The sequence below is a fragment of the Loxodonta africana genome, chromosome 12 (genome assembly GCF_030014295.1).
Source record: "Loxodonta africana isolate mLoxAfr1 chromosome 12, mLoxAfr1.hap2, whole genome shotgun sequence".
Classification (NCBI taxonomy): Eukaryota; Metazoa; Chordata; class Mammalia; order Proboscidea; family Elephantidae; genus Loxodonta; species Loxodonta africana.
In genome coordinates this window covers 39,601,507-39,627,758 of record NC_087353.1, presented here as the reverse complement: position 1 = coordinate 39,627,758, position 26,252 = coordinate 39,601,507, and the positions used below count along the sequence as shown (strand labels likewise).

Here is a 26,252-nt window from a genome sequence, read left to right as displayed (position 1 = left end):
CCAGCTGAGGGGCGGGTCCGACAGGCCGCAGGGGCGGGGCTCGAGGGGAACCCTGCCCACCTCCCCGCCCCCTTCCCGACGCGACGGAAGCCCCGCTCCCAGGCCGCGCGCTCGCGCAGGCGGCGCGCGCCCGCGCCTCTACCCTCGCGTCCTCGCGCCGGGGGCGGGCTCGCTGCGCGTGCCGGGCGGAGAAGCGACGCGCGCCGGGCGCCTGAGAACGTTCGCCGCGGGGGCGGCTCCGGGGCCTGAGCGGTCGCAGCAGCCTCCGTCGCGGGGGCAGGGCCGGGAGGAGGCGGAGGAGGCTGCGGCTGTCGGAGACCGTCCGGTCGCTCCCATCTCTGGCCGGGAAGTGAGTATGGTGGGGAGTCCGCGGCGGCGGCCGGAGCCTGCGGGCGAGGGAAGCGCCTGCTCGAGCCTCGCGCCCCGGGGGAGCGGGAAGAGAGCAGCGCGGCGCCTGGACCTCCGGAGCCTTGGGGGCGCAGGGCCGGGAGAGGCGGAGACGGCGCGCGGGAGCCGGGGCCGCTGCACCGCGCGCGGCTGGGAAGGGAGACGGCGCGTGGCGCTCGGCCCTGGAGGGCCAGGGGAGGGGATGGAGCGGAGCCAGCGCAGCCGGACCCTGAGCCCGGCAGGGGAGGGGTCTCCGGCGTCCCGAGCTCGCTGTGGCCACCCGGCGCGGAGCCGGGGCTGCGGCCGCCGGGCAGATGCTGCTTGAGCCCGGGCTCGCGAGGAAGAGGCTCTGCGTTAGGTGCCGAAGGGGGCGAAAGAGGCAGGTCCTGGCAGAGGGCAGGTAAGGCAGGCAGGCCCTGGCAGAGGGAAGGGAATTTATTTCAGATCACCCCAAAGCACTGTTTCCCGAGGCGCCTAATAGTAAACCTGTTCACCGAGGTCACCCTTAAAAGGAAAGTGTCCTGAGATAGAGGGAGGATGCAGCTAGCGAATGCTTGCTGTTAAATTTCTGTGCCAGACGTTGGGATTAAGAAAGAAGACCTTGCACGCTTAGCAAACGTTTATTGATTAGCTACTGTGGATAGAGAGCCATTGTCAGCACTGGGGCTACAAAACAGTATTAAACACGACCAGGATTTGCTATTTAGGTGCTGACAATTTGATTGTGAGGGTATCCGTATAAAATACACAGCAGCATTGAAATTTATGTCTCATACCTTTTACTTTAGGTCTGTTTTATTTCATCCTACTATGGGGTCATTGGAGGCATGAGTTGCTTGGTTTTGGGGATAAAGCAGAAGGGTCAAAAAAGTTTATGGGAGAAATTTGAGTTTCGCAAGCTCTTTTGCTTAACATTTAAAGGGGCATAGGGGAAAAATAAATTTGACAGCAGAAAGGAAGCTGACCAGGACGGTGCCTGGTCCACAAGAGTTGTGCAGTGAATGAAGATACACATTTAGTCTGAGCAGTATTGATCACTCTCCAGTTAGGAAGACTGATGGTCCCTCAAGTTCCTTTTTTTTTTTTTTTGCCATATGAGATCACCCAGGTTCTTAGATCAGGGCATGTTAAAGCAGTGGTGGAGTCGTGATTTCTTGTGGCCATTCTCCTGCTTTCACATGCTTATTGCATATTGGCTGTGAGCAGCTTGCTTCTTGGGCTTGAGATTTTTTTTATTGTGGCTCTTCTCTCCTTTTTCTATCACTTGAGGAAGAAGAAAAACATTTTTGTTTGGAAAACACTTTTTCATTTTTATCTTGGTTCTTGGGTCTTAGATCTGCAGTAAGATCTACAGATCTTAGATCTGCTATTCTTGAGGGTCAATTCTACCTGTCTTCTGTCTTGGTTGGATTTTTGGACTCTTGAGCTCAGGGCTGCTGTTTCCGTTTCCTGGGTTGCAATGCCTGTTGGGTTACTTTGTCTGCCAAAATAAAACTTGACCTTTTATGAGCTCTCTTAGGATTTTGAGGAGCCCTGGTGGCACGGTGGTTAAAGCGTTCGGCTGCTAGCCAAAAGTTGGCGGTTTGAACTCACCAGCCTTTCCGAGGGAGAAAGATGTGGTAGTCTGCTTCCATAAAGACTACAGCCTTCAAAACCCTTTGGACCAGTTCTGCTTTGTCCTACAGGTTCACTATGAGTTGGAATTGACTCGATGGCAGTGGATTTTAGCTTGGGTGTGGATTTTTATCATACGTGAGTGGTACTGCCTTTGCAGGGGGTTGTGCAGTCAAGGTAGCGCTGACAAGGTCTTTGAGTGACCACTATGCCCGAGAGACGAAATTTCTACTCAGTCTAGAAAACTAGACTTAGAACCAGTAGAATTTCAACCTACTATTTGCTTATTTTCTATCTTTAATATATATCTCTCAATACCTTAGTTTCCTCATGTAATATTAATCCAAATTTGGCATTGAGGAGCCCTGGTGGTACAGTGGTTAAGTGCTTCGCTGCTAACCGAAAGGCAGGCTGTTCGAACCCACCAGCCCCACTGCATCAGCCCTTCTGCGGGTGACGTATGTGGCAGTCTGCTTCACAGTTACATTTTTAAAGATTTATAACCTTGGAAACCCTATGGGGCAGCTCTCCTGTGTCCTATAGGGTCACTAAGATTTGGAGTGGGTGAGAAAGTCATGAAGAGATACTTTCTCTTTAGTTCTAGGGCTGCACTTCAGGGTAACTACTAGTTCTTGTTTTTGGGTGCCTCGGTCCTGCAATTTTGGGTGTCTTGTTCCAGGCTTCCCTAATGGTATGATATTTATTTATGTTATTTACATTTATTTTTAAAGCGACTTTATTGATGTACGATTTGTATATGATAAAATGCACAGATTTCCTATGGACAGTTGGATGAGTTTTAACAAATGTTTATACTTTGTAACTACTAGCTCAGTCAAGATGTAGAACATTGCCATCATCCAAAAAAGTCGACCTAGCCCCACGTTTCATGTATTTGTAACTACACGAGTATCAGGACTGTGGCATCTAGTTGTGCAGGTTGTATACAGCCCAGCTTTAGCGAGTGCCTGGCAGTTCAGATCCACCAGCTGCTCCTTGGACATCCTATGGGGCAGTTCTACTCTGTCCTGTAGGGTCGCTATGAGTTGGAATTAACTCGATGGCAATGAATTGTTTTTCATTTTCATCAGAGTCGCTCCTGGAGTTGTGTAGTGCACAATATGTGTGGCTCTGTGCTGCAACACTTCTAGGGGCTCATGAATACACACTTGCTTGTGAAACACTCAAATTGTACAAACAAAACCCTCCTTGAGCCACGCCCTTCTCCACAGAAAGTACAGTTATCAGTTTGTTGTGCTCCCTCCAGACCTTTTTTTGCCTTTTCATGTGCCCATAGGTAATACAGGAGCCCTGCTGTGTACAGTGGTTAAGTGCTCAGCTGCTAACTGAAAGGTTGGCAGTTTGAACCCACCCACTGCCCCATGGGAGAAAGATGTGGCAGTCTGCTTCCATAAAGGTTACAGCCTTGGAAACCTTATGGGGCAGTTCTCCTCTGTCCTATAGGGTTGCTATGAGTCAGATCAACTCAGCAGCAGTGGTTTGGTTTTTTTGGTTTATAGGTAATACAGAAAAGACCAGGGATCCCCACCTATGTTAATGACATCATACCATACCAATCGTTCTGCAACTTTTTTTAAACTAATAGACTGTCTTTGAGGTCTTTCCATGTTGGAGCAGAGGGATCTACCTAATTCTTCTTAACTATTAATCTCTCAAGTAGCATGTATGCACTCTAACTCAAAACCGAGCTCACTGTCATCTAGTCAGTTACCGACTCACAGTGACCCTATAGGACAGAGTAGAACTGCCCCATAGAGTTTCCATGGAGCGCCTGGTGGATTCAAACTGCCGACCTTTTGGTTACCAGCTGTAGCTCTTAACCACTATGCCACCAGGGTTTCTGTATCACTGTAGATTATTTAATCCTCTTTTCACTAGTGGGCATTTAAGCTGTTTATAGTCTTTTGTTTTTTCACGCATTGCTGCAGTGAATAAGAAGTAGAATTACTGGGTCAAAGGGGTGGCGCAGATTTTAAATTTTAATTGGTGGAGATTTAACCATGTTGCTACTTTTGGATCTGGTTCGCTTATTTTTGACTGCAGAGAGTATTCACCTGTAGACTTCATCACAGTTTATGTTCCCTTTTACTCGGTGAGGGTCAATTAGGCTACTTTGGATACTAACTCTTTGATGGATATGGGTTTTGGAAATGCATCCTGCCAGTCTGAGTCTTGTCCTTCCCCTTGTTAAAGATGCCCTTTGTTGTGTACAAGTTTTCAATTTTCATGTCTGGTTTAGGAAAGTTTTCTCTATCACAGAGTAGGAATTATATAGTCCTGTATTTTCTTCTGGAAACCCTGGCGGTGTAGTGGTTAAGTGCTACGGCTGCTAACCAAAGGGTCAGCAGTTCAAATCCGCCGGGCGCTCCTTGGAAACTCTATGGGGCAGTTCTGCTCTGTCCTATAGGGTCGCTATGAGTTGGAATCGACTGGACCGTACAGGGTTTGGTTTGGTTTTGGTATTTTCTTCTAAAAATTTTGCTTTTCACGTGGAATTTGTTTCTGTGTGTGCTGTAACAAAGAGAGAGGATTTTTTTCAATTTCGTAACTAGTTTTTCAGCACTCTTTAATTGAGGATATCCCTTCCCCTGCTGATTTGACAGCCACCTCTATCATAAGTCAAACTCCCTGAGCCTGTTATCTTTTTGGTAGTTGGGACATCTTGGCTACAGATTTCGTTTTTTTGATGCTTATTGGTTTACTTATATTTTTTTCTTTAGTCAATTTTGGTCATCCTTTTCTAAAACAATTATCTGCTTTAAATTCTGAAATATATTGACATTTATGTTATTTAATTATATATGTAACATACTTTTATGATTTTAAAAAATCTTTGCCATATCTGTAATTCTTTTATTCCCCCCGTGTTGATTAGCTCTTTTTCTTTATGCTTGATCCATTCGACTTGAATTTTATTTGTAATTAGTTTTTTCCTTCAAAGAACAGATTTAGTCTATTTCTTAATTTTCTATTTAATTGATTTCTTCTTTTATCTTTCTTATATTCTTCCCTTCTTTCAACTTAGAGGTAGGCTTTAGATTTTTAAAATTTTCTTATGGTAAAATGTAAGAGATAGGTTGTATCTGTTTGTGCCCTCCTTTCCTGTAAGACAGACAAACACCCCTGCCCTTGCCATGAGATTGCCAGTATCTTCTGGGGAAGGAAGATACCTCTATTGTGTCGATATCATACTTAGCCATTTGAGTTGCTTTGGCTAATGAAAAATGAATGGAGGTGATATTGCATGTAGCCACCAGTTTTCTTTCTGTTTTCCCTCTGCCTTGAGAATGGTACATCCCAAATAGTGTATGTTCCTTCAGTCTGAAATTTAAATGAAGGTGTTACATGGAAGACAGCCACAGCTGACCTGTAGCCAACATGTAACACAAATGAGAAATAATAAGTATTTGTTTAAGCCACTAAGATTTTTGGCTGTTACTAGTTTTAACCTAAAGAAAGTTGATTGATATAAAAATAGGTTCCAAGGATACTATGGTAAATTATATTACTGCTGCCAGTTACTTGCTCACGTGAAGAGCTTACCTGTGGGAGGCATGTATTTCCTGGCCTCATTGTTAGGTTTGGCCACGTGACTTGCTTTGGCCAATGAAATTTGAATGGAAGTGAAAGATGCTAATTCTGGTTCTGAGAGGGGAGCTTTGAGAGCCATTGCATGCTTCTGCCAGCTCTCTTGTACTTTTCCCTCTGGCACGAGAATGTCGTGTTCCAAACAGGGGCTGCTCCTTCAGCCTTACCCTGGCATGAAGGCGTGTGGAGCAGAGCCAGAGAGACCTGTAGCTGCTTCAGCCTGCATGTATCGTAAGAAGAAATAACCTTTTGTTACTGTAAACTGCTGAGATTTTGGGATTGTTTTTCCCTTAACATAATCTAGTGAAAACAGATTATGTTTGCTGTTCTTTTTCTAATTTTATAAGTTGAATCAATGCATTAATTAAAAAAATGTTCTTATATTTTAATAAGTGCACTTAAGGATACAAAGTTTCTGCTGAGTACTACTTTTCTCCTGTATCAAGTTTTGATTGTATACTCTCTTTGCATTGTTTGATTCTAAATATGTGATGATTTCCTTTATGATTTCCACTTTAACCCTGAGTCATTTAGGAAAATATCTTCTAATTTCCAAACTTTTTTTTAAACTAATTTTTTTTTAATTGTTGGGTTTTATTTTAATTGCACTGTGGTAGAGAAAGTGGCCTTATGGAAATGATTATTTGTAATCTAGTGTGATTTCCTTTGTGACTTACTCGATTTTTATAAATGTTTTGACATGTATTTAGAAATAATGAATATTGTCTATTTGTTGGGTGCAGGGTTCCATATTACTGTTCGATAAGCATATTAGTTTTTTGTGATTTTTCTATATCCCACCTAATTTTTTGCCTTTTTAATTTATCCGTTTTGTATATAACTATATTAAAACCACTTACTGTGGTTGTAGAATTATCAGTTTCTCCTTGTAATTCTCTTAGTTTGTCTTTATATATTTCTAGTTATGTTGCTAGGCTCACGTAAGTTTATGATTGTTGTACCTTCTTGGTGGATTGCTTTATAATTGTGTAGTGTCTTTCCTTGTCCTCATAATGCCTTTTCCCTTAAGATTTATGTTGTTTGATGTCAATGTTGATATTTATAAAATTCTAGTTTGAAATTATTTTCCTTCAGCACTATTTTATGATCTTCTGGCTTTTTTGTTGCTGTTGTTATTGAGAAAAGTCTGCTATTGGTCTACTTGTTATTTATTTGTAGGTAGCCAGTCTTTTGTCTCTGGTAGTTTCTAAATTTTATTAGTGATGTTTTATAGTTTTACTGTGATATGTTTAGGTATGGATTTATTTATTTTGCTTGAACTGTGGAATAGACCATCAGTTGCTCATATGCAAGTTCAGGTGAAGCTGAAGAAAATTAAAACAAATACACAAAAACCAAAATATGACCTTGAGTATATCTCACCTGAATTTAGAGACTATCTCAAGAATAGATGTGACACATTGAACACTAATTACTGAAGACCAGATGCGTCTTGGGATGACATCAAAGACATCATACATGAAAAAAGCAGAAGGTCATTCGAAAGACAGGAAGAAAAGAAAAGACCAAAATGGGTGTCAGAAGAGCCTCTGAAACTTGCTCTTGAACATAGAGTAGCTAAAGTGAGCAGAAGAAGTGACCATGTAGAAGAGCTGAGTAGATTTCAAAGGGTACCACAAGAAGATAAAGTATGATAATGAGACATTTAGAGACCTGGAGTTGGAAAACCAAAAGGAAAGAACATGCCCGGCATTTCTCAAGCTGAAAGAACTGTGGAAGAAATTCAGGCCTCAAGTTGCAATACTGAAGGATTCTATGGACAAAATATGGAATGATGCAGGAAGCAGCAAACGAAGATGGAAGGAATACACAGAGTCACTGTACCAAAAAGGATTGATCTACATTCAGCCATTTCAGGAGGTAGCATATGATCAAGAACTGATGGTACTGAAAGAAGAAGCCCAAGCTGTACTGACGGCATTAGCAAAACACAAGGCTCCAGGAACTGACAGAATACTAATTGAGGTGTTTCAACAAGTGGATGCAATGTTGGAGGCACTCATTCGTCTATGCCAAGAAATTTGGAAGACAGCTACCTGGCCAACTGACTGGAAGAGGTCCAGATTTGTGCCATTCCAAAGAAAGGTGATCCAACAGAATACAGAAATTATCTAACAATATCATTAATATCATATACAAGTAAAATTTTGCTGAAGATCATTCAAAAGCGGCTGAAGCAGTACATCACCAGGGAACTGCCAGAAATTCAAGCTGGATTCAGAAAAGGATGTGGAATGAGGGATATCATTGCTGATGTCAGATGGATCTTGGCTGAAAGCAGAGAATATCAGAAAGATATTTACCTATGTTTTATTGACTATGCAAAGGCGTTCAACTGTGTGGATCATAAAAAATTATGAGTTGTCTCATTTTGAAATTTTATTGTTAATTATTAGATTTCTGTTTGCTGTCTCTCTATAGATTCTTGCAGCTTGTTAAATTTATCATTACGCTCTTGTATAACTTTCTTAAGTTCCTCTGTTGCTTTGTCTGTATGTTCCTTGGCTTGGTCAGCATTTTGCCTGATCTCTTTCCAGATCTCTTGAAGAGCTCTGTAGGTTAATCTTTTGAATTTATCTTCCTCTGAAAGATTTCTTGGTTCTTTGTTTTGGGAGCTTGCTTGCCATTGTGGTCTGCCTCTTTATGTGATATTGGCTTTTCTCCAGCCATTAATAAGTTATTATATTTATTTATTTTATGTTTGCATACTGTGTCCTAGCTTCTTATTTTGTTTTGATATACGCAAATAGGCTGGTCATGTGAGCTAGCTTGATCGTTTGTGTCTTTGAAGCTCTCATGTCCTGTCTCCAGGTGGCTAGAGCTGTTACTAGGTATGTGAGCCCAAGAGTCCGTTTATTTTTCTTGTGTGGATTCAGCTCAGGTGTCCAGGTCATCGGTCACTGAGTGTGTGTGCAGGCTTTTATGTACAGTCCTAGACGGGCGGGGTGATTGGAGTAGGCACAGGTATCTAGCTGCAGTAGGGGGTCATGTGCTGAGGAAGGCAGTGGGCTACTGTCTACCCCTGCTTGTCTGGGTGGAAGGCATGTCCCTGTTCCCTAGAGTGTGTAGGTGGGTGGGTTTTGCAGCCAGACTATGGGTACCCAGTGCTGTTGGCTGTAAGGACTGGGAGGCATTGCTTATTCTTAGACTCTTGTTGTGGGTGGTTAGGTGGAGTGGGTGGAGCCACCAGTCCTCAGGCCCCTGATGTGGGTAGGTAAGGACCCTGCTTATGGGCAGGGTGGCGTCAAATGTCACGAATCTGCCACCCTCCCTTATAGTTGATGCATTCGAAGATAGGCTTCAGGTATATAACCTGTTGTACTGTGCTAATGAGGGCCTATGCTGTTGAAATAGGCCCACATAGGTCTAGGCAGGGGTGAAAGGCATTCAGAGTCTGTGGACTCCTTGTGCCTGTGCCTAGACAAAGGGGCTGTGCCTGTCCTGAGTTCCTGGCTAGAGGAGCTGGCAGATTATTTTTTCCTGATTGTTAATTTGTTCTCTCTCCAAAGCCAGGAGAATGGCTCAGGGCACACAGTGGGTCCTACTTCTGGACCAGGGTGCACAGCAATCACTGAAGCCAGTCCAGGAGCCAGAGCTGAGCAGGGAAGGGTCAGGTAAATGGGAGAGAGTTACTTCCCAAATGGGGGAAGGGTTTTTCTGATCCACACAGTACGTTAGATGCTTGTACTTACATTCTCACTGATTGAGTGCCACTTCTCCCTGGTTCGGAGGCTTGAGCATATTCCCTGCCACTTGGTTTTTCCCAATGTGGAAAACACATCCTGAGCGCTGCTGCTTGCCTCAGCCTACATGCACCAGCTGGTCCAGTCTGCAGGGTGCTGGTGCCGGCCAGGTCAGGTCTGTAAATCCTCGCTGCCTCTGAACTGTCTCTCCCTCCCCCTCCTGCTCAGTCCAACTCCTCAACTTTGTCTTTGATGTTTAAGACTCCTAGGTTGTCATATACAATTGATTTGCCTGTTTTTTCGGGCCTTTGTTGTAAGAAGGACCACAGGAGGCATCTGACTACTCCACCATCTTGGCCCCACCTTCAAAAATTATGGATAACATTGTGAAGAATGGGAATTCCAGAACACTTAATTGTGCTCATGCAGAACCTGTACATAAATCAAAAGGCGGTCATTTGAACAGAACAAGTGGTTCAAAATCTGAACTGAGTGGTTTAAAATCAGAAAAGTGTGCATCAGGGTTGTGTCTTTTCACCATAATTATTCAATCAGTATGCTGAGCAGATAATCCAAGAAGCCGGACTACATGAAGAAAAATGTGCGTCAGGATTGGAGGAAGACTCGTTAACAACCTGTGATATGCAGATGATACAACCTTGCTTGCCGAAAGCGAAGGGGATTTGAAATACTTATTGATGAAGATCAAAGACTACAGCCTTCAATATGGATTACATCATAACATAAAGAAAACAAAAAACCTCACTACTGGACCAATAACCAATGTCATGATAAGCCAGTGCCATCGAGTCGAGTCCAACTCATAGCGACCCTATAGGACAGAGTAGAACTGCCCCATAGAGTTTCCAAGGAGCGCCTGGCAGATTCGAACTGCCAGCCCTTTGGTTAGCAGCTGTAGCACTTAACCACTACACCACCAGGGTTTCCAATGTCATGATAAACAGAGAAAATATTGAAGTTGTCAAGGATTTCATTTTACTTGGATCCATAATCAACGCTTATGGAAGCAGCAGTTAAGAAATCAAATGGCGTATTGCATTGGGTTAATCTGCTGCAAAAGACCTCTTTAAAGTGTTAAAAAGAAAAGATGTCACTTTGGGGACCAAGCTGCACCTGACCCAAGCCATTGAATTTTTAGTCACCTCATATGCATGTGAAAGCTGGACAGTGAATAAGGAAGACCGAAAAAGAATTGATGTCTTTGAATTAATGGGTTGGTGAAGAATATTGAAGATACCATGGACTGCCAGAAGAATGAATAAATCTGTCTTGGAAGAAGTTCAGCCAGAATGCTGCTTAGAAGTGACAATGGTGAGACTTTGTCTCATGTACTTTGGACATGTTATCAGGAGGGATCAGTCCCTGGAGAAGGACATCATACATGCTAAAGTGGAGGGTCAGTGAAAAAGTGGAAGACCCTCAAGGAGATGGATTCATACAGTGGCTGCAAGAATGGATTAAAACATATCCACGATTGTGAGGATGGTGCAGTGTTTCATTCTGTTGCACATAGGGTCGCTGTGAGTTGGAACTGACTTGGCTTTTTTGAATAGTGTGGCAGTGAACATTGTTGTACAGGTTTTGTTTGTGTTCCTGCTTTTACTTCTTGGTGTATACTAAGGATTGTGATTGCTGGGTCATACGTTAGTTCTGTGTTTAAGTTTTTGAGTAATTGCCAAACCTTTCTATAGTGATTGTACTATTTTATATTCCCACCAGTTATGGATGAGGATTCCATTTTCTCTACAACCTTGTCAACCCCTGTGACTTCCCTTGTTTTTGATCATTGCCATCCTAATGGAGTTGAGGTGGTATCTCATTTAGTTTTTACTTCAGCGAGTGAGGTCTTCATTTCCCAAACCTCTGTTTCTTTTCTACTTTCACCTGCTTTTGTTTTATTTCAGCCTGTTTTTGATTCGAGACTTTTTTGGGGGGTTGTAATTTTTTTAAATAGGCTTTATTTATGGAGCAGTGTTAGGTTTACAGAAAAACTGTGCAGAAAGTACAGACTTCCCATACGCTCCCCTCCTCCCTGCAGTGTTTCTCCTGTTAACATCTTGCATTCCTGTGATACATTTGTTATAATTGATGAATCAACATTGGTACGTTATCATTAGCTGAAGTCCATAGTTTATACTAGGGTTTACTCTTTGGACTGTACAGTCCTACATGGGTTTTGACAAATGCATATTGTCATGTTGTCCACCACTGCAGTGGCATACAGAATAGTTTCACTGCCCTAAAAATGCCCTGTGCTCTTCTTATTTGTCCCTGCCTGCTTCCCTTGAACTCTTAGCAACCGCTGATCTTTTTTATTGTCTCTATAGTTTGCCTTTTCAGAATATCATGTATTTGGAATCATATAGTATGTAACCTTTTAAAACTGGCTTTCACTAAGGAACATGCATTTAAAGTTCTCCATGGTTTTTCATGGCTTAATTGCTCATTTCTTTTTATGGCTGAACTGTATGGATAGACCGTCACATGGATATACCACAGTTTGTTTATTCATTCATCAGTTGAAGGACAGACATCTTGATTGCCTCTAGTTGTTGGCAATTATGAATAAAGCTGCTATAAACATTCGTGTGGAAGTTTCTGTGTGGACATAAGTTTTCAGCTTACATGGGTAAATAACCTAGAAGCATGCTTGCTGGATTGTATGGTAGGTCTGTGTTTAACTCTGTAAGAAACTGCCAGATCTTCTTCCAAAGTGACTACCACTTTACCTCCCCAATAATTTGTAAAATTTATGTCCAGGCACCTTAAATGTACTTATAAGTTTTTCTCAAATTGTTCTGTAAATTTAACTTCATCTGGAATGACTTCATATTCCAAGTGTTGCTTTTGTTGGCAGTCTTTTTTAGCATTATATTTCTCCATGTGTTTTGAAGCTTTGATTTACAAGCTCATTTTGAGCTTTTGTTTTGATTTAGTTTTTCTTCTCTTATCATTGCATCTGGCTGGGTTGTCGTTGTACTTAACCTTCTCGGTATGGTAATACTGTAGTTGCTTCTGCTGGCCTACCGGAACCCAGTCTAGAATCAGATATGGCAGTGGTGGTTCCTGGGTCCTGCCCTTTGGGGCAATTTGGTTTATTTTAGATCCACTCACAGAGTATGTGAATGCCTTGGTCCGGTTCCTGGGCATGAGGCTGTTCCTCCCTCCCCCTCACCCCCTTTTAAGGCCGGAGCACTGTATGAATTAGTTACTATAGTTCTAAGCAGGGATCGGCAGCACCATCTTTCAGCACCAGTCTGCTTCCTGGCTTTAAGCAGTGAGTCCCGCTCAGATGTCTCTTGTTTCTCCACCCCCTTTGCTCGGTGTTCCTGTTGCCCTTCAGAAGTCATACACCTGATTCTGTACTTCTAGTCCTGCAAGGCTGTAGCTTCCGTCCTGCTCAAAACTTTGTGGATCTGTTCTGTTTCTGACACAAAGGGAGACTGATCTTGTTTTGAGCCCTCTTATATCTTTAAAAAAAAACACAAAAAATTTTCTTCTTGGTATTTTTATCTATAACTGTGTTTGTAGCAGAGGGGATGTATCGAATTGTCTACTTACTGCTCTGCTTTGACTCGAAGATGTAATTGACCAGGCTCCTTTCTAGACTTTGTACCACTTTGTTTTTGCACGGCCTAGGCCTTCCAGCGCATAAGTTGAACAGCAGCGATAATAGTGGGCATTTTAGTCTTTTTCCTGAATAGGAATGCTTCCAGTGTTTTGCTGTTAGGTATGATGCTTGCTGGAGGTTTCTGGTTTATGTCCTCTGACAATTCAGGATGTTTTCTTCTGTTCTTGGTTTGTATTTTATTGGGTGTTGAATTTTATTGAGGGCCGTTTTGGACATCTGTTGAAATAACTTTTTTCTTTTTAGTATGCGAAGAGTGGGACAGACCTTTCTGAGGTGTGGATAACTGATACACAGATAGATTTACTCGTTAATGAATTTTTTAAAATAAAAATAATACTGTTGAAGATAACACTTTTTAAAATTATGCAAAACACTGTAATTAGCTAAAGTCATATTTTCATATATTTAGGCTGTTTCTTTTTACACTTAGGTTATTTGTTATTTTATTATTATTTTCTAAAATTTTTTATTGTGCATTCGATGAAAGTTTACAGAGCAAATTAGTTTCTCATTAAATAGTTTGTACCTAAAGTATTTCATGACATTGGCTTTATTCCCCACAGCCTGTCAGCACCCTCCCCATTTCTGTCCTAGGGTCCCCATTTCCTTTTGTCCTCATTTTCTACCCCTTCCTGCCTTCTCATCTTTGCTTTTGGGCACGTGTTGCCCTTTTGATCTCATATAGTTGATTGTTCTAAGGAGTATGTTCTTCTTGAGTGTTACTGTATATTTTATGAACCTGTCTATGGCTTGGCTACAAGATGGTCTCCGGGAATGGCTTCAGTTCCAGTTCAGAAGGGTGTCTTAACGGCCATAGTCTTGGGGGTTCTTCCAGTCTCTGTCATACCAGTAAGTGTGGTCTTGTTTGTGAATTCGAGTTTTTGTTCTATAATTTTTTTCCTGCTTTGTTTGGGACCATCTGTTGTGATCCTAGTCAGAGCTGTTGGCAGTGGTAACTGGGCACCATCTAGTTCTTTTGGTCTCGGGCTCATGTAGGCTGTGGTTCTTATGGGCTGTGGTTCATGTGGTCCATTAGTCCTTTAGACTAATTGCTCCCATGAGCCTTTAGTTTTCTTTACTCTGCTCTGATTGAGAGGAGACCAGTGTTTGTATCTTAGGTGACCACTCGCAAGCTCTTAAGACACTAGACGCTACTCACCAAAGTAGGCTGCAGATCCTTGTCCTTATGAACCATGTTGTCCCAATTGACATAGATGTCTATATCGTACTTCACCCTCAAGCCTGGGAACTTCATCCTGCAAAGTCTTTGGTTATATCTAAGAAGTTGCCCTGACTGTGGCCCTTGAGTGCTATATTGTCTATGTTAATATATAAGCAGCACCTACAGTTATCTATGTAGAAATAGCCACACCAAAAACCCAAACACATTGCTGTTGAGTTGATTCTGACTCATAGCGATCCTATAGGGCAGAGTAGAACTACCCCATATGATTTCCAAGGCTGTAATCTTTGCAGAAGCAGACTGCCACATCTTTTTCCTGTATAGCCTCTGATGCGTTCAAACCACCAACCTTTTGGTTAGCAGCTTAGTGCTTAACCACTGTACCACCAGGGCTGCACCAAAAAACCCTGTATCTGTGTTTCTTTACACCCTCCTACACATCTTGGCATACCTATCTACCTGTGTATCCATACGTAAGTTAGTGTTTGTTAATATTATTGTTGCAGGATTATCTATGCTATAGTAATTACTGTTGTGGCCCTTTGTTCTTGCTTTCTTCTCAGTGTCCTCCCATGCCTTGGTCATGTTTTGCTGACTTCCCGCATGTTGTATATTGCCTCTTCCTTCACCAATATTAACACATATCTTCTATCTATTTGGTAACTTTCCCTCTTTCCCTCTCCAAACCCTGGTAACCATCAAATAATTTTTTTTTTCTGTGTGTAAACCTTTTTCTTATTTCTTTATAATAGTGCTCTCATACAATATTTGTACTTTTGTGATTATTTCATTCAGCATAATGTCCTCCAGATTCATGTTGTGAGATGTTTCGCAGATTCGTCATTTTCTTTACCGTTGCATGGTATGTACCACCGTTTGTTAATCCATTCATCTGTTGATGGACACTTAGTTTGTTTCCATCTTTTTGCTATTGTGAATAATGCTGCAGTGAATATGGGTGTGCATATGTCTATTTATGTCATGGCTCTTATTTCTTTAGGATATATATCTAGGAGTGGGGTTACTGGGAAGTATGGTATTTCTGTTTTTAGCTTTTTAAGGAAGTACCATACCATTTTCCATGGTGGTTGTAATATTTTACATTCCCACCAGCAGTGTATAAGAGTTCCAGTCTCCTCACAACTTCTCCAGTATTTTTTATTTTCTGTTTTTTAATTGTTGTTGTTGTTAGGTGCCTTCAAGTTGGTTCCAACTCATAGTGACCCTGTGTATAACAGAACAAAACACTACTTGGTCCCGTGCCATCCTCACAGTCCTTGTTATCCTTGAGCCCATTGTTGCAGCCACTGTGTCAGTCCTTCTTGTTGAGGGCCTTCCTCTTTTTTTCTGACCCTCTAGCATGATGTCCTTCTCCAGAGACTGATCCCTCCTGATAACATGTCCAAAGTGCGTGAGACGTAGTCTCGCCATCCTTGCTTCTAAAGAGCATTCTGTTCGTACTTCTTCCAAGATAGGTTTGTTCCTTCTTTTGGCAGTTCATGGTATAGCCAATATTTTTCACCAGCACCACAATTCAAAGGCGTCAGTTCTTCTTAGGTCTTCTTTATTCATTGTCCAGCTTTCACATGCATATGAGGTGACTAAAAACACCATGCCTTGGGTCAGGTGCATGTTTGTCTTCAAGGTGACATCTTTGCCTTTCAACAGTTCAAAGAGGTCTTTTGCAGCAGATTTGCCCAATGCAATGCGTCTTTTGATTTCTTGACTGTTGCTTCCATGGTTGTTGAGTGTGGATCCAAGTGAAATGAAATCCTTGACAACTTCAGTCTCTTCTCTTTTTATCATGATGTTGCTTATTGGTCCAGTTGTGAGGATTTTATTTTTCTTTATGTTGAGGTGTAATCCATACTGAATGCTGTGATCTTTTGATCTTCATCAGGAAGTGCTTCAAGACCTCTTCACTTTGAGCAAGCAAGGTTTTGTCATCTGCATAATGCAGGTTAATGAGTCTTCCTCCAATCCCGATGCTGCTATAGTCTGGCTTCTTGGATTGTTTGCTCAGCATGCAGATTGAATAAGTATAATGAAAGGATACACCCCTGACACATTACCTTTCCTGACGTTAAACCACTTTTAGTTGCCTGAATGTATCCATTGATAAAGTATCTGTTCATATCCTTTGTCCATTTTTTATTTGGATTGTCTTTTTGTTGTTGAGGTGTTGAAGCTTTCTATAAATTTTAGAGATTAGACACTTGTCAGATGTGTTATAGCCCCAAATTTTTCCCAGTCTGTAGGTTCTCTTCTTACTCTTTTGGACATGTCTTTTGATAATCATAAGTGTTTAATTTTCAGGAGGTCCCATTTATCTAATTCATCTTCTGGTATTTGTGCATTTTTAGTTATGTTTGGTATTTTATTTATGCTATATATTAGGGCCTATAACATTGTCCCTATTTTTTTTCTTTTATGATCTCTATATAGTTTTAGGTTTTATGTTTAGGTCTTTGATCCATTTTATTTTTTGTGTATGGTATGAAGTATAGGTCCTGTTTCATTTTTTACAAACGGACATTTAATTTTGGCAGCACCATTTGTTAGAGAGACTTTTTTTCCCCCATTGAATAGACTTTGGCCATTTGTCAAAGGTCAACTGTGCCTAGATGAATAGATTTATGTCTGGGTTCTCAATTGGTCTGTATGTCTTTTGTCACACCGGTACCAGGCTGTTTTTGACTACTGTGGCTGTATAGTAGGTTCTGACATCCTGTACAGGAAGGCCTCCTACTTTGTTCTTCTTCAGTAGTACTTTACTTATTTGGGGCCTTTTTCCTTTCCGTGTAAAGCTGGTGTTTTATTTTTCCATCTTGTTAAGAAATGCTGTTGGAGTTTGGATTGGGATTGCATTATATCTGTATAACTTATACCTACAATAACTTCCACTTGGTTTTTCCTACCATAATAGCCCTTACTCTGCTTGTCAGGGAACAAATGTAGGGGCTCTGCCAGTTCCTGAGTATATCTATTCCAATTATGCACTCTAGAACTGGGGAAGTCACTATAGGATGGGTTTGGTGACCCACTGGACCTATTGTGAAATGGACATGAGCTAAGACTCCGTTAATAACCTGACCTCTGTATGTCCAGACTCTGACTGGTGGGCCACAGTGACATTTTGGGTCTCCTGGAATTAGTGTCAGTTTAGAGCCAGTATCCAGTAGTCCCTCAAAAGTCTGATTATTTCCTTTTCCCCAATGAACAGTCACTCTCTTAAAAGGCCGTAGATCCCTTTGGGGAAGGCTGGGAGAAAGAATAACAGCAGTGCTAAGTTTCTGGCAGTGAATTGGGGCCCTTCCTCAAGGGGACCTGGCGTCCCCTTCATTCATGGGGTCGTGGGTCTGTAAACTCGCTCAAATTTGGGAACTGATTGAGTGGCCGTGACTGTCCTGGAGATTCGAATTAGAGTGCTGTTCCCTTGGCCTAGAATTCTTTTGCTTGTACGGATCAAGTTAATATTTAGTAGATATCCTATCTGTTTCACTCTTAGGGACACCGTGACTAAGTATTCAGTGCCAGAAGCCCGTATGTGTCAGACTACTCTGATTACTGTTTTGACCCCATTGTCCGTTAGTAACCATGTCCACCTTGTCTTTGTTGATTGCATGCTGCTGCTTGGCCTCTACTACCACGAGGCCCTGTTAGCCCCATGTTAGTTAGTTGTCTTAATTCAGTTAGTGCAATTCCCACTGTCAGATCTGACTATAACGATTACAGCAGTCTTCAGGGTTGCTGGGGCTCCCTTCATAAATTTGTTCCTCACCGTTGTGGTAAAAGATGTGTCCTCTGGGAGCTGCATGTGTGGGTCTGTGGTTCTAACCTGATAAATCCACTCTAACATGCCAATTTCCCTAAACCTTTGCATACCTTCTTCTACAGTATACCAAGGCCCGTCTGGTACTTTAGCTTGATTTAGTGTAGGCTACTGCCTAATCCATGCTTCAGGGACCCAACCAAACAAACTCTTAGATCCTTTCCTAAACTCTCAAGCTAAAATGTTGTAACACCCTTGCTAAGGTTACATCCCTGATCCAATGTAAAGGGAGTTTCCCTGGGGTGTGGCCTGGACCACTATTTCCCTTACAAGAGATAAAAGGAAAGGGAAGTGAGCAGAGTGTGGGGGAACCTCGTGCCACCAAGAAAGCAGCACTGGGAGCAGAGCATATCCTTTGGACCGGGTTCCCTGCACCTGAGAAGCTTCTTGACCAGGGAAAGATTGAGGACAAGGACCTTCCTCCAGAACCAACAGAGAGAAAGCCTTCCCCTGGAGCTGGTGCTGTGAATTTGGACTTGTAGCCTACTAGACTGTGAGAGAAGTCACGCGGTTCTTTTGGAATGTAACATTCCTCCACCTGGGTCACACTTTGTGCTTCACCTTTTGGGGCTCACTGGGACTTAAGTCTAGTTATAGGTCTAGAAGGCAGTATGGGTGGTGGGGATGAGTTTTGAGAACATTCAGCATTGACTTGTAAGGTGTCTGCCTCAGGCGATGCCCCAGGCAATGACTCAGACAAAGGCTTTAGGGACACAACTGGATTAATCTCATCAGATGGATGTGGAGGGGCTAATGGTTTTAGTGGGGAGGGTGGCTTAGCAGACAAAGATGGAGTGATCTTTTCAGATGAGAATGAGAGGGCTGGTTCTGTTGCAAGGAGTGATTCAGTGGAATTTAAGGGCTCACTGTTCCCAGATTCCTGATTATCTTCCTGTATGCCCCGACCCCAAGTTTCTGAATCCCATTTCTTCCAACCAGTGCTCTCCCTTTAACTTCACACACCATTTGAGACTGAGAATTCAGTTGTGGTGCAATTCAGCCGCTGTATAGAGAAGATTCTAGGTTTGGTTTTCGGCAATATCAGCTCTGTTACTACAAGAAGTAAGGCATTTTTTCAAGGCACAAGTGGAAACTCTGAGGTCATTTACGTAGCGCTTGAGCTTTGACTCTGAAGCCCTGAGCTCATCCCTTTCTTTCACCATTTGGTCTGGAGAAAATAGGACCAACTAACCAGCTTCTTTATACTTCTTATTATGAGAATATTGTAGAAAGGTCTCAAACATGAGATCACCCAAAACCTTGCCTCTCACCAATACCTGATCAGTTGGTGGTGGTAGTTTGCGTATTTTTACTGCCACATCACACTGTGGCTTAGCAGTGCTCTCCTTATGACTAGAAGCAGAATCATCAACATCTTTAATACTAACCAAACTTGAAAACCAATTTAAAAAACTCACCCTTACAATATTATTTTTCTAGAACCAATCTCCATACCAAATGTCTTAGGCTGGATTCTCTAGAGAAGCAAAACCAGTAAAGCATATATACAGAGAGAGATGTATATCAAGGAAGTGGCTCACGTGCTTGTAGAGATTGGAAAGTCCCGAGTCTGTGGGTCATGCTGGATGCTTCTCCTGACTCTTGTAGCTGCAGGGTCTGGCAAACCCAAGATCGGCAGGCCAGACAGCATGCCTCTGGCTAATTGGCTGCAAATCCCAAGATCCGCAGGCAAGATGGCAGGTAAGCTGCTAGCTCAAGTCCCAAGAACCAGAGGTTAGGTGAACAGGAGCCAGCTGCAGGATCCAGAGTGAGCAAAAGCTCATGAGCCTTGCCAGAGAGTCTACCTATATTGGATGCAGGCCACACCCCCAAGGAAGCTCCCTTTCAACTGATTGGCTGCTCACAGCAGATCCAATCATGGATATTAGATCTCATCATGGAAGTGATTACATCATTATACAACAGCCAAACTACAACATAACTGCCAAGCCAGTGAGAATCATGGTCCAGCCAAGTTGAGACATAACCTTAACCACTGTACCTGTTTTTCTGTTCCTATCTGCAAAATATTGTTACTATTATTAATAATAGTTAACATTTATCGTTGTTGTTGTTAGGTACCGTCGAGTTGATTCCAACTCATAGTGACGCTGTGTACAACAGAATGAAACACTGCCCAGTCCTGCGCCATCCTCACAACCTATGTTATGCCTGAACTCATTGTTAAAGCCACTGTGTTGATCCATCTTGTTGAGGGTCTTCCTCTCTAACATTTATTAGGTTCTTATTTTGTGCCAGGCATTGTTGTAAGTGCTTTACATAATTATTTTGTTTAGTGTTAACCACAACCCTATGAGGTAACTTACCTCTAAGATTGTTCAGAAGTTAAATGCAATAAAATATGAACACTTGTTATTGAAGTACCTTGCAAATGCTTAGTAAATCATTATTGATAAAAAAAATGGCTACTTATGTTTTATGATTACTGTGAGGGTTTGGTAAGCTTGTGTTGCATAAGAAAAATGAGTTAATTTAAGTGGAAGTCCTGACTTTTCACTATCTGCTATATCTATATCAGTTGTCGATGTTTTGGTAAGAAGTTTTTAAGCTTTGATTTTTCTTTCTTTAAAAATAGTAAAAGTGGTATAAAATAAGACTTATTCTGCTTATTCATAGACCATCTACATGGAAGACTTGTTTATACTGAGGAATGTTTTGCAAGTAGAGTGTTGATTTTTTTTTGGTGTTGAGTTTTGATGTTTAGACGTTTCTGGCTGTATTATAGACCACAGAATCAGAAAAATTACCTTGTCTTTGTATATGGAAAGATGGTATAATGGATAAGAAATTAGGAGGTCTGGGTTTCTAGTTCCATCTCTTTATTATGAAGTAGAGCTATGATTTGGGATATTTTACTTATTTTTGTGTGCAAAACATTGGGCCTGGGCTAGGTTATTTCTAAGCCCTCACTTTCTCGCTTTCTGTTGCTTTGCTTGTGGTTTTTGTAGCTCATAATCAGTGTGATCAATACGTTAACCAAAATTAAAGATAATGAGAACTCAGAAATAGAAAGTAAATTGTTGTTAATATCCATCATTTTGAATATGAAGCCTGAATACTACTATTGTGGTAAAAAAAGAAATAGAAATAATTTGACTTAGATTGGAGCACATTTGATTGGCCTTATTTTCTTCTCAGTAACTCCACAGTCACTTGAAGAAGTTATTCTTATACATCTTTAAAAAAAAATCTCTCTTTGGCTAAGCTTAACTATAGAGATAACTAAGCAAGGTACTTTCTTGAAGTATAACTGAAAACTAGAGCTTTGTGTGTGATTGCAAGAGTGTGCCTTTTTCTTTACTGTTCATACGTGTTTATATTTCTTTATTATCCAAATAGTTTTATACCTTTGTTTAGAACTAGAATTTTCTCTCATCTGATGAACTAGGTAGCCCGTGGCAGGTCTTAGGAAAAACGTCAGCAGACTAGAGGCACCTGCCCCTCCTTTTGTGACTTCCTTTCTTCCCGTTTTCTTACATTCTAGTCTCTTGGTTTCTTGGGCACTTTGCATTTCCATTTCTTTATACCCTTTCACTTTTATTAGACACCGTTTCAGTATTCCACATAAAAAATGTTGTAAATGTTAACTTAGAGTATTTATCCTTTTCCCAAGTCTATATTTTTATGCTTTTAGATAAATCAGAAGAGCAGTAAAAAAAAAAAGAGGAGGGGATGCTTGCCTATAGAATTCTAAACTAGACATCGTCCAAGAGGGTAGGTGTATAATATTAATAATAATAGCTAACATTTATTAAATTCTTATCTTGTGCCTGGCATTGTGCTAAAAAGGAGCCCTGGTGGTACAGTGGTTAAGCACTCGGCTGTTAATCATAAGGTCGGTGGTTAAAATCCACTAGAAGCTCTGTAGGAGAAAAGACCTGGCGAACTGCTCCCATGAAGATTTCAGCCTGAGAAACCCTGTGGGGCAGTTCTGTTCTGTTCTGTAGGCTTGCTATGAGCTGGAATCGACTTGACCACACATAACAACATTGTGCTAAGTGCTTTACAAAATTATTTTAATAACTGCTGTGGCCCTCTGAGGTTATATTTAGCTATTCAGAGCTCTGTGTAGTAGTGGAGTGAAATCACTGAACCATGCCCACTGCTGTTGAGTTGATACTGACTCATAGTGACCCTATAGGACAGAGTGGAATTGCCCCACAGGGTTTCCAAGGCTGTAAATCTTTAGAGGAGCAGACTGCCACACATTTCTCCCGTGGAGCAGCTGGTGGGTTCAAACCACCAACCTTTTGGTTGGCAGCAGAGCACTTAGCCACTGTGCCACCAGGGCTCCTTAATCAGAGAAGTCAGTCAGATTTGTAAAAGATGATCTCTAGAATTTTACAAACATTTGCTTTCCCTGGTTTTTTTTTTGTTTGTTTAAATTTGAAAGAGAGAAGAAGTGTTAGAGGAAGGATATTTTAAGAATTTACTGGTAGAAGGAAGGCAGTTATCTTTCTTAGTTATAAGTACGTACTTACTAGTGACAGTCTTGGCCATCAGTGACTTCTTAATCAAATGGGCATCTAGAGAAAAAAGGAAGCTCCCAGGAGCTTTGCTGGGAGATAGTGGACTTGCCCAAGAAACTTCGATACCTGGATACTTTGAAGAAACCAAGAGCTGGAAAGGTTAAGACACTAAGAAAAAAATTCAAGGGAAATGAAGGATATTTAGCACTTAGCTGCAGTACAGAGACATTCTGGAAACATTTCCAAGAATCTTCTCTCCCTTTTCCTTTGGTCTTTACGTGGGAGTTAACTTAATTTACACCTGCAGATTTAATCCAACTCCGAAACACTGTTTCCTAGATAGGACCAGACTTTTTGTTGCACTGTCTTTCAAACACCAGTATAATTTAAGGTCTAATCTACTACTACAATTTTGGGACCTGTATTTTTGCCTTAAGGTTGCTGAGTGGTGCAAATGGTTTGTCCTTGACTTGTAACCTAAAGGTTGGCGGTTTGAATGTCCCAGCAGCACTGCCAAAAAGGAAGGTCTGGTGATCTGCTTCCATAAAGATTACAGCCAAGAAAACCCTATGGAGCAGCTCTGCTCTATAACATATGGGGTTGTCATGAGTTGCAGTCTACTCCATGGTAATGAGCTTGGCTTTTGGTTATTGTCTTTTTCCTTGAGGTCAAGTGTTTGCCTTGGAGGGAGCGATGTGTCACAACGAAAAAGGAGTGGATTTGAGTCACGTCATTGTCTGATTGCACAGATTACTAGCTTTATAACTTTAGGTCAAGTTACCCAACCATTCTGGCTCTCAATTTCCTCATTTAATTCTAGCACCCATATTCCTGATTTGCTCCTCAAGCCTAGTGCAGTTCCATCTTCTTACCCTCGTTGTTTTTTTAGAGCAGTAGTCTTCAAAGTGGGAAACAGGCAAAATGATCCTCTAGGCAGGGTATACAAGAAAGGACGAGTGATTAAGTTTTAGTAATATTTAATCCATAGGCCGATACTTTAGTCCATTTGTGTGTCTGATGGAGATACTTTGGCTGTGATAAGCTAGGTAAGTGGAGAGACTAGTGAGAGCACCCCAACCTGGGCGTTTGACAGTGTGATCCTCCCTGTTGCTTGCTTACTTTGTCTTTAGGACATACCGCAGTTCACCTGTGCCAGGTTTAGTGTTTTGTTTTTTTTTTTAATTATATTACCTCATTTGAACTAAACAAACCTTGCTGAGTAGACAAATAGCTTAAAAAGATTCATGCAAAGAAACTGCACATTGAAGTTTCAGATTCAGCCAAAGACTGAACTAATAATGCAAGCACACATGACCTTTTTGTCAATCAAAATGCAAAGTAAAAAACATTGATTATCTAATAAGATTGACAAGCAGTCAGTGAGAGCAAACCTTAAAATGATTAAAAATACCATTTGAAATATGGATTCATATACTTTATTGATAATAAAACACTGAACCTTACCCTAATTTATATTTTGCATTAAAATATGAGTCAGTGACAGTATGAGGCTAATGTTATCACTGAGATGTTTAAAAACTAAGCATTTGCATGTTTTAAACTTTATATAAAAAGTATAATTTTGTCCGTATTCTTTTGCATCCTTTTTCACTTAACATTATTTGTGAGATTTACCCATCTCGATACATGTAGCTCTGCTGTGTGGTATTCTGTTGTTTGACTATACTATAATTTCATTTTCTGTTCTTCTGCCGACGGACATTTAGGTTGTTTCTGATATCGCATTTACAAAGGATACTGTTGTGAGCACTCTAACATATGTCTCTTTATATGAGTGTTTCTTGAGGACATGTTTCTAGAAGCTGTATTTCTGAGTAATGGGCTGTATACATTTTTAACATTTACTAGATATGTCTCTCCTGTTTACACTTTGACCAGCTGCGTGTGAGTGTTCTGTTTCATGTTTTTGGGAATAAATGGTAATTGTCAAAGCTTAATTTTTCCCCATCTGATAGATGGGATGGGTGCACTATTATGTTTTTGTAACCCTTTTCGTTCTGTTATGCATGGGGTCGCTATGAGTCAGAACTGACTCGACGGCACCTAACAACAACAACCCTTTTATGTAGAATAACACAGATACCAAAGAAAATGTGAATTATTATTATTATTAGTGAATTATTATGAAGCAAACACCTTGTAATCAGCATGCAGGTCAAGAAATAGAATTTTACCAGCCATTCCAGGAGCCCCTCCATGTGCTCTGTCCCAATGACAGGCCCTTTCTTCCCTCCAAAAGTAACCACTGTCCCGACTTACATAGTAGCCACCACTTCCTTGCATTTCTTTATGGTCTTATCCCCCAACTATGGATTCTTAGATATTTTAGTTTATTCTTGAATTATTATGTTTTGCACTTATATTTCTGTGATTCCTGGTGAGTCTGACATTTTTTCATATATTTGTTTTCCATTTTTGAATTGCCTGCTCATACCTTATCCCAATTTTTATTTTCCTCAATGGTTTGTACATGTTCTTTGCATATTCTGGATACCAGACCTTTGGTTATATGGATTGCAGATATCTTTTCCCAGTCTGTGATTTGTCTTTTCAGCTTTCTAATGGGGTGTTTTGATGCACAGATTCATTGTATTTGTGTAGATGTTTAAAAATGTAGACTAATTTATCAATATTTTCTTTCTTTGTACTTTAGTTTTCACGCTTATAAGATCCTTCCCTACTTTGAGATAAAAAGATATTTTAAATAACTACCGTAATAAAACCTTATTGCAAAAGATGTAAACAGGCATTTCACAGAAGAGGAACTACAGATGGCCGATAAACATGAAGAGATGGAGAACGTTAGTGATCAAGGAAATGCAAATCAAGACCTCACCTGGATGGTGTTATATGTCCATGCTGTGGGCAGGATTTGAAAAGCCTGATAGGGCCAGATGCTGGAGAGGCTGTGAATGCACAAGATCTCTGATAATATTACTGGTGGGAATGTACTTTTGTGTACTCTGATAAACAGTTCAATAGTCCCTCTTCTAGATGTATTCCCAGAATAAACTCTTGCCCTTGTGCAACAAGAGGCAGGTACAGGAATATTTGCAGTAGCAATGTTCACATTAGGGGAAAAAAAAAATTGGAAACGACCCAGATTCCTATCAGCAGGAGAGTAGACGATTAAAATGTGGTTTGTGAACTTATACAGCAGTCAGAATGAATGAACAACAGTAGCATGCAAACAATACGGTGAATCTTAGCAGTATAATATTTGGTGAAAACAATTCCAAAGAACCTATACATAATATGAATTTTTTGGATATGTAAGTGACATACCATAAAATTCACCCTGTAACTCAGTGGTTTTTAGTAAATTCACAGAATCATGCAACCATCACCACTGTCTAATTCCAGATCATTTTCATCACCCCAAAAAAGAAACCCCCATACCCATTAAGCAGTCTCTCCCCATCCTCCCACTCTCCAGCCCCTTGCAACCGCTAATCTACTTTCTATATCTGTGGATTTTAACTATTCTAGACATCTCATATGAATGGAATCACACCATATGTGGTTTTTGTGTCCGACTTATTTCACTCAGTATATTTTCAAGGTTCATCTATGCTGTACCGTGTATCTGTACTTCATTTCTTTTTATGGCTGAATAATATTCCGTTGTATGGATATGCCACATTTTATCAATTGATGGAGATTTGGGTTGCTTCTACCTTTTGACTATTGATACCCTTTTTATAAAGTTAATATAAATTAGAATGAAAAAGATGGTTTTAGGAATACGTATAAAGGTAAT

At 41.1% G+C, this 26,252-nt stretch overlaps 1 protein-coding gene across 8 annotated transcripts in view; it reads left to right on the top strand.

Moving 5' to 3' along the window:
- Window positions 1–217: 217 nt before the first annotated feature.
- DTNB (dystrobrevin beta) overlaps window positions 218–26,252 on the top strand; it is a 415,855-nt gene continuing 389,820 nt past the window's right edge. For 7 of the 8 annotated variants that reach the window (XR_002786283.2, XM_064295125.1, XM_064295126.1 and 4 more), the window contains exon 1: window positions 767–787. The gene's annotated coding sequence lies outside the window, so the exon portion shown is untranslated. Of the gene's footprint in view, window positions 350–766; window positions 788–26,252 lie in introns of those variants that run through there. The other variant, XM_064295128.1, reaches the window with a different exon arrangement.